The following is a 17,828-nucleotide window of genomic DNA, read 5'->3' as shown; positions in this document are numbered from 1 at the left end:
ATAGCTGTGCAACACAGGATTAATTAGGCAAATCCTCTTAGGTTTGATAAGCCATTGCTTAGATCTACAGTTTATTTTGTCATTGGTTGCTCCTATTAATGTCTTCTTTCTGTCAGAGTTTATTACCCTGATTTCAGTTTTGCATCATACCTTTTTGTGTCAAAGTGAAATGTCACTTCCAACCTTGTAAGTGCAACTTACAACCTTCCAAATAATCAGCAGAGAAATGCCCGGAGTCAATTCAAATCAATGCTGGCATCCTCTTAAGAGTCTTTTAAATAATGAACTTTTTATATGGATAATTTCTGTTCAGCAACTGGTGTATGACATCTTTTAAATTTGGCCTTCAATGTTAAGTTACAGGACAAGCAGGCATATGAGTCTGTTAATGAGGATGAGCAAATGCTAATTCATGGAGATGAGATGGTTTCTGCAGTATGCTCTCCATAAAAAGCATATGTTTTTGATATTTCTGGGCAACCTTTAACTTTTTTTCTTCTTTATGACATTGCAAACCAATAATTTTATATCTGTAAAAGAGGTTTTCCTAGTACCATCAGTACAGAATAACTTCACTGCCTGAGCTCCATTAGGTTGCGGTTGGTTTTTTTTTTTTGATAATGTGTAGAATATACTTGAAAAATATAAAGTACATACTTTGAAGTCATTTTACTAATTAGTGTTCACACTCTGTCTCAACTTTTTTTTTTTCAAACTGGAGAATGTGCCGTTTTTCAGAAATAAGAAAAAACAGAGGCAAAATAAAAATCCTTACTGGAAATAAAAAATCTTAATAATAATAAAAATATATTCTGAGAGACAGAGACTTACAAGCAGACACCTCAGGACTGCAGCAGGATGGCTCAGCCAGCTGGGTGGGGGGGAAATATGCAAAAAGGCACAGGGAGAATTGGGCATTTCAGTGGGTGGTAATCAGGGTTTCATCAGCACTGGGATTTCATTTTGTTAGACGATGCTTTGTACGTGTCAGGGCTCGTGGCTGCTGTGTGCAGGGAGCACAAAATGTGGGAGAACACTGTTTCCAGTTCTTCTTGTTAGTCAGAATTTTATTGCAAATCTTTATTCAGCAATCACCTGAATATTGTTTTTTTTCTGTAAGAGGGTATTGCATCTGAAATCCTGTTCCACCTTGAGTGACCTGGGAAACTTTTCATGTATCTGATCTGATCTGTGAATTGGGTTAACCTCTGTCATGGTCCCAGACCAGACCAAAATAAATCTGAATTACAGCAGATATGTAACTGTGAGAAAGCAATAGCCTTTAATAGAAAATCAATTGAATATCACAGCTGCTTGTAGAGGATAAAGGACAAACCAGGAAAAGACAAACCAGAACGTTGGCTGGAAGAGAAAAGTGGGGAATGCACAGGACTGAGTGATACCTTTGGGTTTTAGTCTGTGAAAGATGAGTTTGCTCCTGGCTGACAAGCTCCCCAAGGCCATTGCAGCAGGGGATGGAATCCTGTGTGTGCCCTGGCTGAATTTAATAATGTTAAATGTATATAATTGTCGGACCCCAGGACATCCCTCTGGCTGTCCTGAGCAGCCCAGACCCCTGCCAGGGATCTCAGAGACCCTGGCACAGAGCTCATAAATGCCCCTGTGGTTCTGATTATGACCCATGGAGCCAATTTCCAACCTTAGATGAAGATCTGAAAGCCAAGACAAATTAAGTAGAATGATAGTGAATTTATCACAAGGTGAAAAAGTACATTTTGGGGTTTTTAGAATGGGGGTTCAGGGGGCAAGATGGAGGAATTTGGGCATGTCCAGCCTTTCTCCTTCTTCTTGGCCTCCATCTTCTGCTGTGGTGGTGGCACTTCTAGATTGGTTTAGAGTAGAAACTCACCATCTAACATAGGTGATAGGTGTTGGAAAGTGATTGTAAACATTGTACACGTAGTTTTTAGTATAAAGACATAACACTGCCCTGGGGGCAGGCAGAGTGCCTGAACTGTCCTGTAGGATGGACCTCAGCAGGGCAGGAGAAAATTTTTTATAGATAAGATACAATAAACAACCTTGAGACTGAGAAATGAAGAGCTCTGACTCCTTCTTGGAGCGCCGGGCTGGGAAAAGAGACTGTGGAACTTTCCTCGGGGTCACTGTGACAAGCTAAAGATCCCAACGTGTAATGTTTCTAATGTTTAATACCGTCTCATTTGAAGAAAAAGAAAACCTTGCTGATATTGCAGCTGATTTTGTACTTCCTCACAGAGCACTACCACTTCCCTCAGCTGGAAAGCGAATTTCCTGGAAAGCTTTGTGATGGCAAGAAGAATAATCTGATTTTAGCACTGTTTTTCTTTGATTCTTTGGCTGGGTTTCAGTCCTGCCCCGTGTCCCTGGGACCATCAGGGCATGCAGTGACACCACAGCTGCTGTGGACACATCCATGGGTGCATCAGGGAGAGGAAATTCTGCAGGGAGTCTCAGAGATCTCAGGAGACAAACTCATCTCGAGGGCTTTAAAAATAAGGGAGTGATGATCAGTGGAAAAGGAAACAGCTTAGCAACTTAAAAAAAAAAAAAATTATTTTTTCTAAACCAAACCACACAATTTGCAATAATTGTGTATTCCCAGTGCCAAGATGGGGTTATATTGGTAAGGTTTTCTTAGAAAAAAATATTCAGTGAGTTTCATTTGAATTAATACCTAAATCAAGTTCAGCAATTTTGCAGTGTTAACCATTCTTTTCTGGGAAATACTGATTAAACCTGGATCTCTACTAAGAAAGACTGATTTGACTCAACTGGAAGAATTCATGCAAGTGTAATGATTTTATAGATATCTGCAATAAATAATGCCAACATGTTGCAATGTAATCAAACTGTTGAATTTAAATCATGATTTTCTTCCAATGTCCTTCAGGTCAATTCCTTCTGTGGGCTGTCTTGGAGTGTCTGAGGTAGAAGAACCTTTTTACATTTGTCAAGGCAAACATTCTAGGGGATGTGTTATCCCTTATTTTACATACTCATTAGCAGCAATTAAGCAGGAATAGTATACAGAGAAGGATTATAGAGAGGCAAAATTATTTTAAGGTGTCTGGGCAAAAAAAAACCCCATGGATTTCTCATTCTGATTTGTGGAAATGACTTCTTTTTAGGCAGCATTAGTGATATTCCCTGCAAAAGGTTACTTTATTGGTATAATATATGCTCTCTGGCTCAGACAGAATAATTTTCTGAGCTAATATTGATTTAGGATTAGAGTGAAAAATAGATCTCACTTTTTCATGTTAAACTAATTCCAAATTAAGATTTAAATTAAAAGGTTAGAAAGAGGTCTCAACAATAAATCACTTTGGAGGCCCCACAACTCCATTATTGTTTGTCTAATAAACATCAAGCTTTCCAAATTATACTCTGAATAGAAACTAAATGAAAATTATGATTCAGAAAGGAGCTTTGCTAGAGATGTTTTAATGAGGAAGTTTGATTCCACAGTCACTTAGTTTAATAAGGTACAAAAGGCAATGTAAAGTTGTAAATAACATAAATGCAAATGATGTTAGAAATGACAGAATTGAGTCTGCTGGAGCAGAAGCATTTTGGAGGCTGCTGTGGAAAATGTGAGATACACTCACTGAAATGAAAGGGGCAAAGGATAAATGGCCAGGTTGTTGCCATCAAGATGCTCCACCACTGGTCAGAAATAAAGCCAGGAGATGCTTCTGGTATAAAGCATCTTTTTGCTTTGGTATAAAGCTTAACTTAGGGGACATGAGTTAACCAGCTCATTTTAAAGTATGACTTAGTGCAAAAGCTACAGACAATGATTAAATGAGTTTTAAGTGCCTTCCACTAAGAAGTACATTGTTAAAGAACTGGATAACTAGGCAATTTCCTATTGTGTTTTTAATTAAAGGTAATAATTTGTGCTTGGAAATGAAACACAAGGAAGTTAATTATTGAATTAAACTGGAGCTTTTCAGTATTGTCTGCTGAGTGGAATGATATTCTGCTTTAAAAGCCTCATATAAGCAGCTAAAGTAATCTTTCACACATGTAACAGATACAACTATTTAATAAAAAATGAATGAGAAGCTACTCATACCCTGCTGTGAAATAGTTATTAGTTTCTGCTATAATACATGAATTTGCTTCTCCTGAAGAAATGCATTTAAATGGTGAAGAACAGTTGATGTCTGATTATTACATTTCATGTGTTAAACCAAAAATATTTATACTGCTTTTGAGTTCAGGAGTCAAAGAGCTGTCACCATGCCAGGCTATAAAAAGCTGATTTCCTTGTCTTTATGATGGAATGTAATGATTAGTGGAACCACACTAACAATCCAGGTTTGTTTGGGGTTTTTTTTTAATACTTTTCTCATTCAATTGCCATCTCCAAAGGCTGGCTTTTGAGGGGGGATGAATACATGTCTAACCAGTACCTGAAGAAATTGAAAATATCTGAGTAAAATCTTGATCCCACCCACGCTACTGATGTACTTTTTGAAGATTTCAGCGCGACTTGCATGATATTTATTGGGCTTTACACAAATACACACAGGTTTTTGTCTTTCAGAAAAAGTGTTGGCAGTCCTACAATAATGAATAAAAACTGGCAATGGCAGAATTTCTTCCTTCAGGAAATAAGGACTCCTGAGGCAGGTGGGCAGCTGGTGCACTGAAATGATGTTCCCTACAGTGCTGGCCAAGGTTGTCTCCTCATTCCTTCTACACTCCTCTTTTTCTCCATGAATCCATCTGTCATCTCTTGTCTGATACTTGGATGGCAAGCTCTGAAAGATTTCATTTGGAAGCCATCTTTCCTGATTATATCTATTATAATATAAATAATAAATATAATATATTTATTATATAAATAAATAGAAATATTTATTTTATTTAAAAATATTTTAAATAATATAAATATTTATTATATTAAAATATTTTTAATATTTTTATATTTTTTACTCCTGACCAGGAATTTCTGGTCCATAATTGAGGCTACTTTGTTAATACTGCTGTTTCTATATCCATTAAAATTAGTACTGATATTCTGGGTAGTTGCCCTAAATGTTCATTAGTAGTTTAATATAAGCATTGTGAGACTTTGAATAAGAACTATCGATGACAGTCTCCCACATTTACGTAATTAAATAATAAATTAAATTTATTAATAAAGCATATTTTAAATGAAAATATCTCCACTGTCAGATTTATATTTTTTTATTTCTAAATTATTTTATTACCTGCCCATAGAAAAATAATGAAGTCTATACAGATGCATTTTTTTCAGTGAGGTAGAAAAAGGATAGTGTAATTTGGACATATTAAATTGTTGTTGTCAGGAATAGGTGTACAAATTTCCTTTGTAAGACATGGCACAAGAGGTATGAATGGAAGTACTCCAATCCCTGACACGTGTACTATTTATGTAACACGCACCCCTTCCTTATCTTATTCTGAGATATGCAGTTTGTATTCAAAAAAGAAAAATAAACCTGAAAATGATCTGCAGATTTAGTGCATATATTAGAACTGTGGAAACTCTGTTTTTCAAGTCACAAGTATACATTGACAAAAATAACTTAGCTATAGAAGGATCTCCAGTTTTCTTGAGACCTCCATTGAAGGAGCATCTGAGCCTGGAGCTGTGGGCCTTTCCTTGTGCTCCCCTCTGTGTCCTGATGGCAATTCTGCCTTCCTTGGGCTCCCTGCTCCCCTCTGTGGCATTTTCTGGGGTCCCCATCATTGGAAAGAAAGCTGAATCTGACTCCATGTTCTTAGAAGGCTAAGTTATTATTTTATGATATTATATTATATTATATTAAAGAATGCTATACTAAAACTCTACTAAAGAATAGAGAAAGGACACAGACAGAAGGTTTAACAAGATACGAATTAAAACTCGTGACCCTCTCCAGAGTCCAACACAGCCTGACCGTGATTGGTCATTAAGTAAAAACAATTCACATGTTGGATAAACAATCTCCAGCCACATTCCAAAGCAGCAAAACACAGGAGAAGCAAATGAGATAATATTGTTTCCCTTTTTCTCTGAGGCTTCCCAGCTTCCCAGAAGAAGAAATCCTGGTGAAGGGATTTTTCCATAAAATATGACAGTGACACCCCTCCAAGGGAAAATCCAGCAAAATCCAGCAAAATCAGGGGTGCTGCTACCAGACTTTGAGGGTGCCATGAGAACCTTTGCACGTACATGATTTTGGGTCAAATCTCACCAGGATCTCCCCAGGCTCAGTCCTCCTGGGCTATTGGCAGTGTCCTGTGCTCTGCAGTTTCTGTCCTTTCATTTTCTCACCTGTTGGATCTCGCTGCTGCTCATTTGGGTGTTGAGCGTGATGTGATGTTTATGACCATGTTTTTATTTATGACCATGTATTTTATTTTATATAAAAATATATATTTATTATATATATTTATAATAAATATTATTTATTTAATTATTTCTCCCATTCTTTTCAACATCAGGCCATAAGTGTGTAAGGCTGCACTCCCTGTTTCAGTAGCAGAGAGTAGTAATTATATCAAAATATGAGAAAGCCATAAAACCCCTCCGATTTCATATCTACCTTTGCACAAAATCTAATTAAAATGGCACGTGGGTACACATGATATTTTTGTGTATTTCACACTAAAACACTTTAAAATTCAATTTGTTTAATCGAGAGTGCCCGTGAGTCAGAAAACAACACAAGCTTTACGTCTAACTAGCCAAGAGGTGTTTAAAAAGTAAATAAAAATATTTATAAAAGTAAAAATTCAATAGAAGCCATTTATAAAAATATATCATATGTAAATATGTAAATATACAAATATATAAATATGCAATATACAAATATATAAATAAGAAATTATTTCTATATTATATAAATATATAATATACATTCAAATGAATGTATATAGATAAAATATACACACAAATATATATTTATATATAATTAATATAAATATTTGTACATAAATTATAAATATAAAATATTTCTAAAATAAAATTATAACGATGGTAATTATGATGATGATGATGATGATGATTATGATGATGATGATGATGATAATAATAATAATAATAATAATAATAATAATAATAATAATAATAATAATAATAATAGTTCTCATTAAATGAAAATGCTACAGGTCAAAGCACCACCAGCAGCACCAAGTGCAGATGCAGTTAGCTCAGAAGTGTTACCTGATCTTCCCCTGCATTGTCTGGGGAGAGATTGCTCCGAGGTGAAGGGGCTTTGTGGCCGTAGTGACAGCCTGCTGCCATTGTTCCTGCCATGTGACACTTTCTGCCGAGTGTCTCATTACCAGGAGGGGACACGATGTGTTCCACTGGGTCAAAACAATTCATTAAACTGCTGCCGAGCATCACCTTTTCCTCTGGAAAGCGTTTGGGCTGTTACTGGTTTGGAACAGGAAAATAAAAAATAAGCACAAGTTTTGTGACTTTTGCAAGAATCCTTCCCTATAAAACACATTTATAGGGAAATATGTTCTTTACTAAAGAAGGAAATGTTTTTTTCATTATAATGGTTTGATCTGTTTTCATAACTCATGTAATTAATATGCCTTTTCTGTTGTTCATTCGAGGAGGAAAGTCCTTAATGTGGTAATTTACACCTTTAGAAGATACTTTTAACTGGTTTTCCATTAAGGATATCTCATGGGGGATGGGGAGAAATAAGGCTATCGGCTTTTAAAAAGTAGGAAAACCCATGGAGAAGTTGCTGATGTATTAAACTGATAAGGGAGGGTGCAGGTGGACGTGGACTGGGGTAAAACTGCTTCTCAGGTGGGATTTGTGCCACAGACAGATTAGTGATAGGGCCTTGCCCCAGTGCCACAAAAGGGGCTTTTTGTGCCCTTTGGGTTTGTTTTTAGCTGCTGATAGCAAAGCCCTGGCTCAGTCCTCAAGTGCTTTCACAGTGAGCTTGGAGAGAGGCAGGTAAAGAGGTCATCTTCCATTTAATTCTAAAATAGGCTTGGCTGTGATTCAGTGCAGAGTTGAATTTAAAGCAGGCTCCACTCCTGTGGGGCTGCTGGGGAGGCTGACAAATCCTGCATGAGGGTAAAACTTCTCTTTGCCATGGGAAAACATCAGCCTGGACCAGCAGCCAGCTAATCAGACGATTTACTTTGGAATACGCTGCGTGAAAAATGCCAATCGCTTGTTTTTAAAATGTTAACATTTTAATAGTAATAAAATGGTTATAAAAATAGCAATATAATTAGAGTAATAATAATTTGGACAATTTGGATTAGGACAATATGAGACAATAGAGACAAAGAGCTACGGACGTCCAGGTACCTTTTTCTGGGCAGCAGGAGCCCGAAAAAGGCCCCACATTAACAGAGGATTAACCCTTAAAAACAAGAGCCTGTTGCATATTCATACACCTCATCCATGATGCATAAATTCCATTCAAACACAGGATTCTGTCTGGGCAGTGCCAGCTTCTGCCTCTGAATCCTCACAGTGTCATCATGGCTGAGCGAGGCAGGATGAAGTTCGTTTCTTCTGATAAGGGAACAATAAATTCTCTTTCTCTGAAAGATTCAGGTGTCCTGTGGCTGCTGTCTCACTGGGAGTCCTTTCTTTAAAAATTCAAGTATCCCACACAGCATAGTTTCTATTTTAAGATTATGTTATAATCTAAAACTATATTTAACACACTACTTAAGAGAATTATTACAGCATAACTTTCTTACATAACATATATAATATTCATTTTAATATTTGCAAAAATCCAATCATAAAATAGGCATTTTTCAGATGCTGCAAAAGCACAGCTCCAGAAACCTTTAGTGCTGTCAGTATTTTTCCTGCAATCAGTAGACATTGCTGCTAATTAGCACAAACTCACTGGAGTAATGCAGGATTGTGTTTGAATTCTGTCACTCCACGGCCTGCCTGTGTTCAATGATGTTTATTTGAAGGAACGATGAGTTTTGGAAAGTGAGGTCAGCTGGAACATTGGTTGTGCTCTTCACCTTGATCTTGCAATGTATCAGTCACTGAAGACAGAAGTCATTACTCACCTGTAAAAATTGAACTATTGTAGTATTAGTGGGTGGTACTCTACGGATATTCTTGAATGTAGAGTCCTTATTGATGCTTATTTCAAAACAACAGGAAGAAATGGCAATATTTGCTATGAAAGTTTTTTAAAATTAGCACAATATAATTGGAATTTTAATTTTAAATATGCTTTTTATTTTAAAAGGTTATTTTTCTCCTCCATAGAAAAAGTTTTTCAGAGTTTTTTTCAACTTTTATGTAAAGTAAACATTTTTCCAATGTTTGGATATCATTAAATTGGGAGTGGATTATCTAATTTTTTATTGATTGCCTTGAATATTATCATTCTCAATTTATATCAGATTCTCTCTATTTTCTGTTGTAATAGTCAGATATTGTAAAATATATTTGTCCTTGCCAAACACCTTGAAAATAGAAACCTATTGTATTTTTGTCCACATTTAACATTCATTAACCCTAACAGCCACTTCCAGCTCTTTTCCTGCTATGAGAGAGTGAACATTAAAATGTAATTATTAAATACACTTCTGTGACAGGTACCACAAAGGCTAATGACTACATGAAAATAGTAAAGAAAATGCAAGAAAATTTAGAGTGTCAGACTAGAAATGCAAATTATTGTGACACATTTCCTGAAGACAAATCCTTTCCTTGTGGATCTCCTAAGGTACTTGAGTGAGGAATTATCTACTTCTATGGCTCTAATAAAGTAAGTGGAAAACCAGGCCTGAAAAATAAAAATACAGCCTGAAAAATACAATACCACGATACCTTAGCATTTACATGGTCCAGTAAAGATATTTCAACTACCCCCAAAATATTGCATTTCTTTAACTCTTTATTAAAGAAAATATGTTAATATGAAAAAGATCTTAGCATAGTTTAAAAGACAGCAATGAAGCATCTGTCAAATCTTCACCTATTGATGTAATATGACCACAAGCAGAGAAATAAATATCTCACAGTGTCCCTGAGCAAAATCATCTGTGACAATTAGCAGGGTGCCATATTTTTAAATTATAGTTGTCCCAGTTAGCTGTTTCAACAACTATGGCACTGAAAAGGACAAGAAGGTTGAAAAGAAACAATAAAAAAAAAAAAAATAGAGAGAGAGAAAAGTTCTGTATAAAACCTAAATTGAACTAGTAGGTATTTGTGTAATTTCAAGATAAATTAATTGTATTTTTCTACTTATGTTTTTCCCTTTTCCTTGCACATTGACATCACTCTTTATTAAAAGTTGGACTCGATGATCTTGGAGGATTTTTCAAACCTTAATGATTCTACAGTGTTGTTATTCTGCCTTTCTCTGCTGTGAAAAGTTAGGGGATTAGTGTTTTAGTTTGGGTGAGGAGTGCATTTCATCTCAAGTCAGCCAGCTTTTATCCACATGATAACCAAAAAGATTTTAGATTCCTTCTCACATTTTCTAGGAATTACCATTTTAGTCACCCTGCCTTCTACATTTTCTAAGAATTACCATTTCAGTCATCCTATCCTTACCTTTAGATACCAGACAAAATTATTTCCTTAGAGAAAATTCCATTACCTGGCAGAATTTGAAACAGCAATGTCAGGATGGTGCAGGAGGTTTCTTGGAGCTGGGCTTTAAAGGCTGAGGAAGGAACAAGTAGAAAGAGAGGCAATCTGAAGAATGCTTTAATCTGATTTTCTTCTTTGGAAGAGCCATCCAGTGGATGGAGAAGCACATGGACCTGTGGTGTCTTTGTGAAATGAACAAAGGCCCAGAAACCACCATGAGCCCATGGAAAGCATTTTCTGTCCCTAGCAGCTTTTAAGTCTTTCCAGAGGAGCCAGGCTTTTGAATTTGTAAGGCAAACAGCAAACAACAAACAAACAAACAAACAATTCACCAACTTGTCTGGATATTTTTTATTTTTTTAGTTCTGCATTAAATCTGCAAAAAATAAAGTGGAAATAAAGGGTGAAATTTGTACTTATTTTTGCAAATGTCTCAGTGGAAAATGCATAGAGAAAACTGTGTGTTTTTTAATTGAGGAAACACAGTGCTTCTCAACTGTCCTTCCAGTTGTTGCAAAAGGAGCAAAGTGTATGTTTGCTTTAAATTTGAAAGTAGTTTTCCATTTACACCCAGCAACAGAAGGCTGGATTTTGGGTATATCTAGTAAACATATCTATGGGGAGGGGAGATGGGGCACTTTGAACTGTGCTTGTCTGAATCTGATGGTAATCAGTGGGAAGTGTACATTTAAATTTTTATATTTTAAAAGAGCAGTTTTTATCAGCTTAACTCTCAGTTACTTTATCGGTTTAACCCCTTTACATGTTTCCACAGGAATTTGGACCTTGAAAAATTTTGATCCAAATGCAGAATATCGAATGCTTGTTTTTCATAATACAAGTCATACTTAAGTGACAATAACATCAGTTAAAAATGCTTCTCCTGTGATGGCACAGCCTCGTTCAGGACTCCAAGCTTGGTCAAAAATTAAGAGTCAAGCTGATGCAAGCGACCCATAAGCTGATATGAGCAACTCATCCCGGCTGTAAAAAGTGTTTTGATGATACAGCTTATAGCAGTTTGAGGAGTAAAACAAATTGTTCTAGCCAAAGCATTTTCAGCCTCCATCTACACTTGGGATTTTGGTAACAAAAATAGCACAAAATGTCATTGCGAGGTGTTCTGCCAAAAGCTTCTAGCCTGTGTTTGTCCTCAGATTGTTTCTTTTTGCTGTATAATAGATCGCATCTGTTGGAAATATCTTCTTCTTCTAACTTCTGGGTTTTATTTTCCACTCAGAGCGCTCACACCTAACTAGTGCTTATCCTCTGCAAGGGCTTGCAGACAAGGAGGAACAGGAGCCCACGGGGGTGTGTGTTTCAGTGCTGAACTTCATAAATGAATCTAAATGACACAGAGCCTCCTTCCACCGAGTTACTTAAGCACTTTGAAACAAAACCCTCCCCTCCAAAAGGTATCAGGAGCCCAGAGCACTTACAGGTGTAACAGGAGTTTCCACATTAACCCCTCTGTTGCCTACCAGCACAAATGGACCTGCCAAGAGAAAATTAGGACAGGGAAGTGTTTGCTGCTTTCCAGCTGACAAAAAAAAAGTCATGTGAGGGCTTCTGAGACACGATCACAGATTTAACCTCTGATAGAAACGGTCATCAGAGTGTTTAAAGCTTGCTGATACATCTAATGTTGTTTTATTGTGCTTTGTGGGCACTTCAAAACTATTTTGTGGCCAAAGCCATCCCTAGGAGTCACTGACAGAGGAGGTTCATCCCTCCAGCTCACACTGGCTCTGGCCAGCCCTCAGCCCTAAGGCTGAGGAAAGCTTCAATTGAAACAGCTGCCAAAGAAGGGAGCCCCTTGAGGGAGCTTGAAAGGAAAAAAGGGCGAACAATGGATCTGCAGAGCGGTGCTGTGCTCCACAGGAGCAGCTGAAGGACTTCCAACGAGATTTGAGAGTTTGATTACAAGCTGGTGATACTCCTGTTGCAAGGTGAGTGGGAGTCTAGCTTGATCTAATTAGCAAAAACTGGAACACGAGGAGAGAACTGACCGTGCTGGGATGTTTCAGGAGGTGCTGTGACAAACGCGACCCACCCAAAACTCCAGCGAGAGAACAGCATGATAAGAGATGTTAATGAGCCCAAAGGCACCCCTTCTTTTCTACATCTAAATTCAAATCTGTTTCTGAAAGTTGGTTAAAATTATGCAGATGTATCCATGGAACACTGGATTCATCATTTTGCCTGTTAGTAGAGGATTGGTAACACTGAAATTAACAACTGTATTTGGATTGGTTTGGTTATCAAATTGTAAGAAGGTGCATTGTGAAACACGAGAAATTTGCTAGAAATAGATCCTAAAAAACATGTTGATACTCGTCAGCGGATCACAATTTGGGGTGATATACACCAATTTAAGTTTGCAGATCAAGTATGGATTGAATCAGCATATATTTAATGTGCTTTTTTTTGTTAAGCCATTTTAGAGTTTGTATGGTTAAGTAATCAACAAGAATGTTTATCAACATTTACTGTCTATTTATATGTTAATAAAACGTGTAGAAATAACTCTGTAGGATGTTATTTTTTAGGAGCTTGATTAATATTTCTAAAATTAGTAAGCAATAGATGTTATGAGCAGCTCTTGAGTGCTATAATTTACTACCATTGACACCCACCTATTTCTTCCCCAGCCCTAAATTATATGGCTCATTACTTACAAGACTGAAAATTGGTGGTGTTGTGGTAGTAAAACCAATGTTAGGTTTTAGCACTTCCGTACAATAAGTCTGGCTTCTCCAATTAATTAATTCAAATTCTGACTTCACATCCTAACAATCTTTATTACAAGGATTGGTCCTAAATAAAGGTGAAAGTCAAGCAGACACGTGTTGAAAATATTGGAACAAGTAGTGAGAAAAAAATAGCAGAGTACGTGTAGTTGTGCAAGTAAATAAAGAAATTCTTTGTTATTTTTGGCAAGAGGTGGAGAAGCATGTGATGTCCATTTGGAGCTGTTGCCAAGGATTTATCTTGGGGCTAAATACTTTATAGGCAAACAGTAATTCCTTTTTTGCCCCACATCAGCTGAACACTATTTCGGGTCAAGAATGCTGTTTGCAGAGAAGATGACCAGTCCTACAAACCACTAATATTTAAGTGATGTATAGTATTAGGGACATGTTGTTACTGAGGGTGTATCCTGTTATTTTGTGAAGAGTTGAGCAAGGCAAAATGCTGAACTGTAATGCAGGATGCAAACTGGGCAATACATTTGCTCTGTCCTGCTTGCTCTCAAGCTGGTGGTGTGTCTGACGGGCTCGGGCTAGCGTGGCAAGGACTGCGAGCCAGGGAAGGATGCCAGACCAGATCTGGAAGGTTGATGCTTCACACTTGTTTCCAGGGCTGGCTGGGGAAGCCTATTTGTCTTACCACTCATTTAAATGAGTTAGGAGGTGGTAAATTCATTCTCACCTTGTCATCTTCTAAGCTCCAGGTCCTGAGAGCCAGGCCTTTGTCCTGGCACCAGTTTGCTCATCGTTATGCACGTTGAGTGCTTGTGAATGAGTGTTACGGGAGTTGGCAGCTAGCTGGGAGCTGGCAGGGAGAGCTCACCGATTCCGGGTGCGGTGATCGGGATGGCCAGCACCGGAGGATTTGGGAGTTGTACAGGTGCCCCTGGCAGAGCCCCCACAAAGCACCAGGCTGCCTTCCTCCAGGTAGTGACAGACCGGGGAGGGCAGGGAGGCGAGTTCGCGGTAGGAGCATCTCAACTCGTCCTCCCAGGACTTCCAGGGGGACCGTCACGGGAGTTCGGGGTAGGAGCATCTCAACTTGTCCTCCCAGGGGGAGTTCGCTGCAGGAGCATCCCGAGTTGTCCTCCCAGGGGTGACTTCCCGGGGGGACCATCAGCTGGCGCTGAGGGGGCTCCGCCGCCGAGCTGCTGCCATGGGCGGTGATGGCCCAGCAGCCCCGGCCGGTCGGTGCGGGAGGGCAGCAGAGGAGCGGCAGCGGGGCCGGGCCGGGCGGGGCGGCGGCGGCGGCTGCGTTGCGCGGCGGGGCCGGGCGGGGGCGCTGCCGGCGGGCCGGGCCGGGCGGAGCGGAGCGGGAGGCGGCGGGAGCGCCCCGCAGGCTGCGCCCCGCGGGCTGGGCGGGGGCCGGGGCGCGCCGGAGCGGGGCTCGGCCGGCGCCCCCTCCGCAGCGCTCGGCGGGGCCGCGGCCGCCGCTCCGGGGCGATGGGCGGCGGCGGGCGCCGCTAGGCCGCCGCGGGCAGGGCGGAGGCGGGAGGAGGCGGAGGCGGAGGAGGCGGCGGCCGGGGGCGGGTTGGGTCCCTCCCCGGGAAGATGAGGCGGAGGCCCGGTCTGTCGAGCGGGCTGAGCCGGGGCTCTTCCCTCGTAGCCGCCAGGACAAGATGGCAGCGGCCGAGGCGGCGGCGCCAGCAGCGGCGGCGGGGCTGAGCGGCTGAGCCCGGCCGGAGCGGCGCTTCCCGGAGCGCTCCCGGACATGCCCAGGGCGGCGGCGGCAGCTCCAGCGCGGACGCCAGCGCGGCCCGACCCGTGAAGGTGAGCGGCCGGCGGCGAGCGGGGCCGGCCCCGCGGGCGGAGAGCGGCGCTGCCTCTGCCTCCGCCGGCGGCGATCGCGCCCTGCCCGCGGGGGGCTCCGCGGCACACCCGACCCCCCTGCCCGGGGCAGCGCCGCCGGCCTGGCCGAGCGCGGCGGCGGCGAGCGGGCAGCGCCGCTTCCCCTTCCCGCTGCCCTCGACGGCGCCCGCCCCGCCGCGTCCCCGAAGTTTCCCGTTCCGCGGCGCGGCCCGGCGCCCCTCCCGGAGCCGCCCCGGGTGCCGGGCGAGGCCGGCGCCGCCCGGCGGGGGAGGTGTGGCCGCCCCTCGCCCGCTGCCGGCGCTGCCCCGCTCCGCTCCGGGCGCGCCGCCTCCTGCCGTGCCTTGTATGGAGCGCCGGGGCCGGGCGGGCTGCGGGGGGTCCCGGGGCGCGGCCGCGGCTCCTCCCGCCCCGGTGCTGCTCGGCCGCCGGCGCGGCCGCTCCTGGCAGTCCCGGCGGGACGCGACCCTCGGCCCTGAGCCCCGAGCAGAGACACGCGCTGGGGGGAGGCTGGGGCGGCAAATGGTGCCCGGGGCCGGCATCGCTAACAGCAACTGGAAAGGAAGTGGACGCTTTAAAATTTGGTCAGTTCCCAAGAACGGGCTCTGTGAAAGCGGAGGGGTTTGTGTGCCGGAGGCTTTGCCGTAATGGTTGCGGCAGGGATTGTGCGGGGTTTGTTCTGGATTCGTCGTGGTATCAATTGTAAAGCTGGCAGGTGCGTTTGCATGTGTTTAACGCTGTAGGAAATTGTGATGAGTGTGTAAAAATTACTTTTATTTAGATCGAGCCCTCGATCGTCAATGCTATGTGCTTACACGTATATAATAAAGAGCTTTCTTTTGAGGTTGTACTTTTGTTGCTAACTGTTGCATCTGACTTAAAATGTCAGAAACTGCGATTGTTTGTTTCCTTGTTAACTTAGTTTTTGGCGCTCCGGGGCTTGACTTGCCAGAAATTATGTGGCGCTCTGATGTTTTTGCATCTTCCTGCTTGTGTGTTTCACATCTCCCTACTTGCGTATCGCCTTGTTTATTTCAGCGTTTTGAAATTGTGGGAAAGTATGTTACTATGAGCGACGATTACATTAGTTGAAGCTGTAGTTGTCGATAACAATGCATGTTTCTGTGATTATTCATTTTCTGCCCGGTATTACCTCCCCATGACATCGTTTGCAAAAAGTTTAGGCTCTGATTGATGTCGCACTAAGTAGGAAAGCTGGGATGAACTCTGAGGACTGACATAATAATTCCGTAACAGACTTAATTTGCTAGAGCTTTCTATAAACTAAAGTTTAAAATACACACAGTAGCTGCCTAACAAGCGTGGCAGCCAGCGGAGAGATTAATTAAGCACCTGGAAAATAGGTCAATACTGTATTACGAAGCGGCGTGGTGAGATGGCAAATAAATAGAGCAAAGTGTTAACGCGGGCTTACCGGGGGAAAACCGATCCCGCTGGAGCCGTGGGGCGCCTTTATCTGCGGACCTTTTATGGTAGCACATGCTGGGAGCCCTCGGACTTTTCGCTGCCTCCTCTTCTTCCTGGGGGCTTCTCTGCTAGGGTGTGGCACCGCTCGTGCTTGGAAATTAATTTATGAATTTTTTTTTTCAATAGATAAATTTGGCCGGGTGTTCTGGTTCCGACTGCGGTGGTGGTGGTGCGTGGCTCTCCGGGCTTGGGGGCGGTGTGGAATTGGATGGGTTCCATGAGCTGGAATAAAGTTACATTGAAAAATTGCTCGGGAAGCTGCCCCTGCCCTGGGGTCTCTGCGGCGCTTGTGAATTTTCCTTTGTTTCGGTTTTTTTTTTTGTTTGTTTTTTTTTTTTTTGTGTGTGTGTGTGTTTGCGTGTTTTCCTCCCTCGTCTCTTTCAAACAACTACCTGTGGAAACAGGGAAATGAGACAGGCTCCTGCATAACAAGATAGCAGAGACAAAGACAGGGTGTGGGGAGGGAGGCTGAGCTTGCAACTCATCTTTCAGAACTAACTGATAAAAAACCACCAGAATTTATTTGCATGCGCTGCTTTTCTCCTTGTGTCCTACAGTTTGCAGCAGTTGCTTCAAAACAATTCTTTTTTTTTTTTCCAAAAGCATCTGTGGGGTTGATGGCATCTGTGGAAGGGGATGGGAGGCTCAGCAGCATTTTCAGAGGCAGAGGGTTGGTCAGCTCACCAGCCCCTGGGTGGAACAGAATTAACTGTACTGAATTCCTGTGGAAAGCCCAGTGCAGAGGTGTAGGAATGTCAGGCTGTGTTTCCCCAAGCTCACGTGTTGAGGTGTGTGTACCCCTCTCTGAAGGGACTGCACGCTTCCTGTTTTCAGAGCAGTTTTCTTTTTACCTCTCCATAGGATCTCTTTCTTGTATTTTCCCATTTGCCAGCGTGCCGATCACGGCAACAAAGGCCCTTTTGACAAAGCGGTGCCTTTTGGAACGGGAATTTTGTGGTTGCCTTTCTTGTGTGTGAGAGGGGAGAAAAGCAGCGTTTGGCACGGGAACAGCACTGTCATTTGAGGCTGGACATGTATTTTGGAGGGATGTTAAATTCAGGAGGAGAAACTGCTTTTAGTGGAGCTAAATTTCGCTGTTGCAGTGTGGGGTGTCGTGGCACTTACAGAACAGTTCCTGCACACAGTGCTGCTTTCTGCACAGAACTTTGGGGAGTAAAGCAGAGAATAGAGAGGCCTTCCTA

At 41.9% G+C, this 17,828-nt stretch overlaps 1 protein-coding gene across 2 annotated transcripts in view; it reads left to right on the top strand.

Annotated features, from left to right (window-relative positions):
- Nucleotides 1-14,931: 14,931 nt before the first annotated feature.
- Nucleotides 14,932-17,828, top strand: part of HIPK3 (homeodomain interacting protein kinase 3) — a 69,434-nt gene continuing 66,537 nt past the window's right edge. For both annotated transcript variants that reach the window (XM_058806583.1, XM_058806581.1), the window contains exon 1: nt 14,932-15,102. The gene's annotated coding sequence lies outside the window, so the exon portion shown is untranslated. The remainder of the gene's footprint in view (nt 15,103-17,828) is intronic.

This window comes from Ammospiza caudacuta, chromosome 6 (assembly GCF_027887145.1).
Source record: "Ammospiza caudacuta isolate bAmmCau1 chromosome 6, bAmmCau1.pri, whole genome shotgun sequence".
NCBI classification, from domain to species: Eukaryota; Metazoa; Chordata; class Aves; order Passeriformes; family Passerellidae; genus Ammospiza; species Ammospiza caudacuta.
This window is presented reverse-complemented; position numbering and strand designations above follow the sequence as displayed.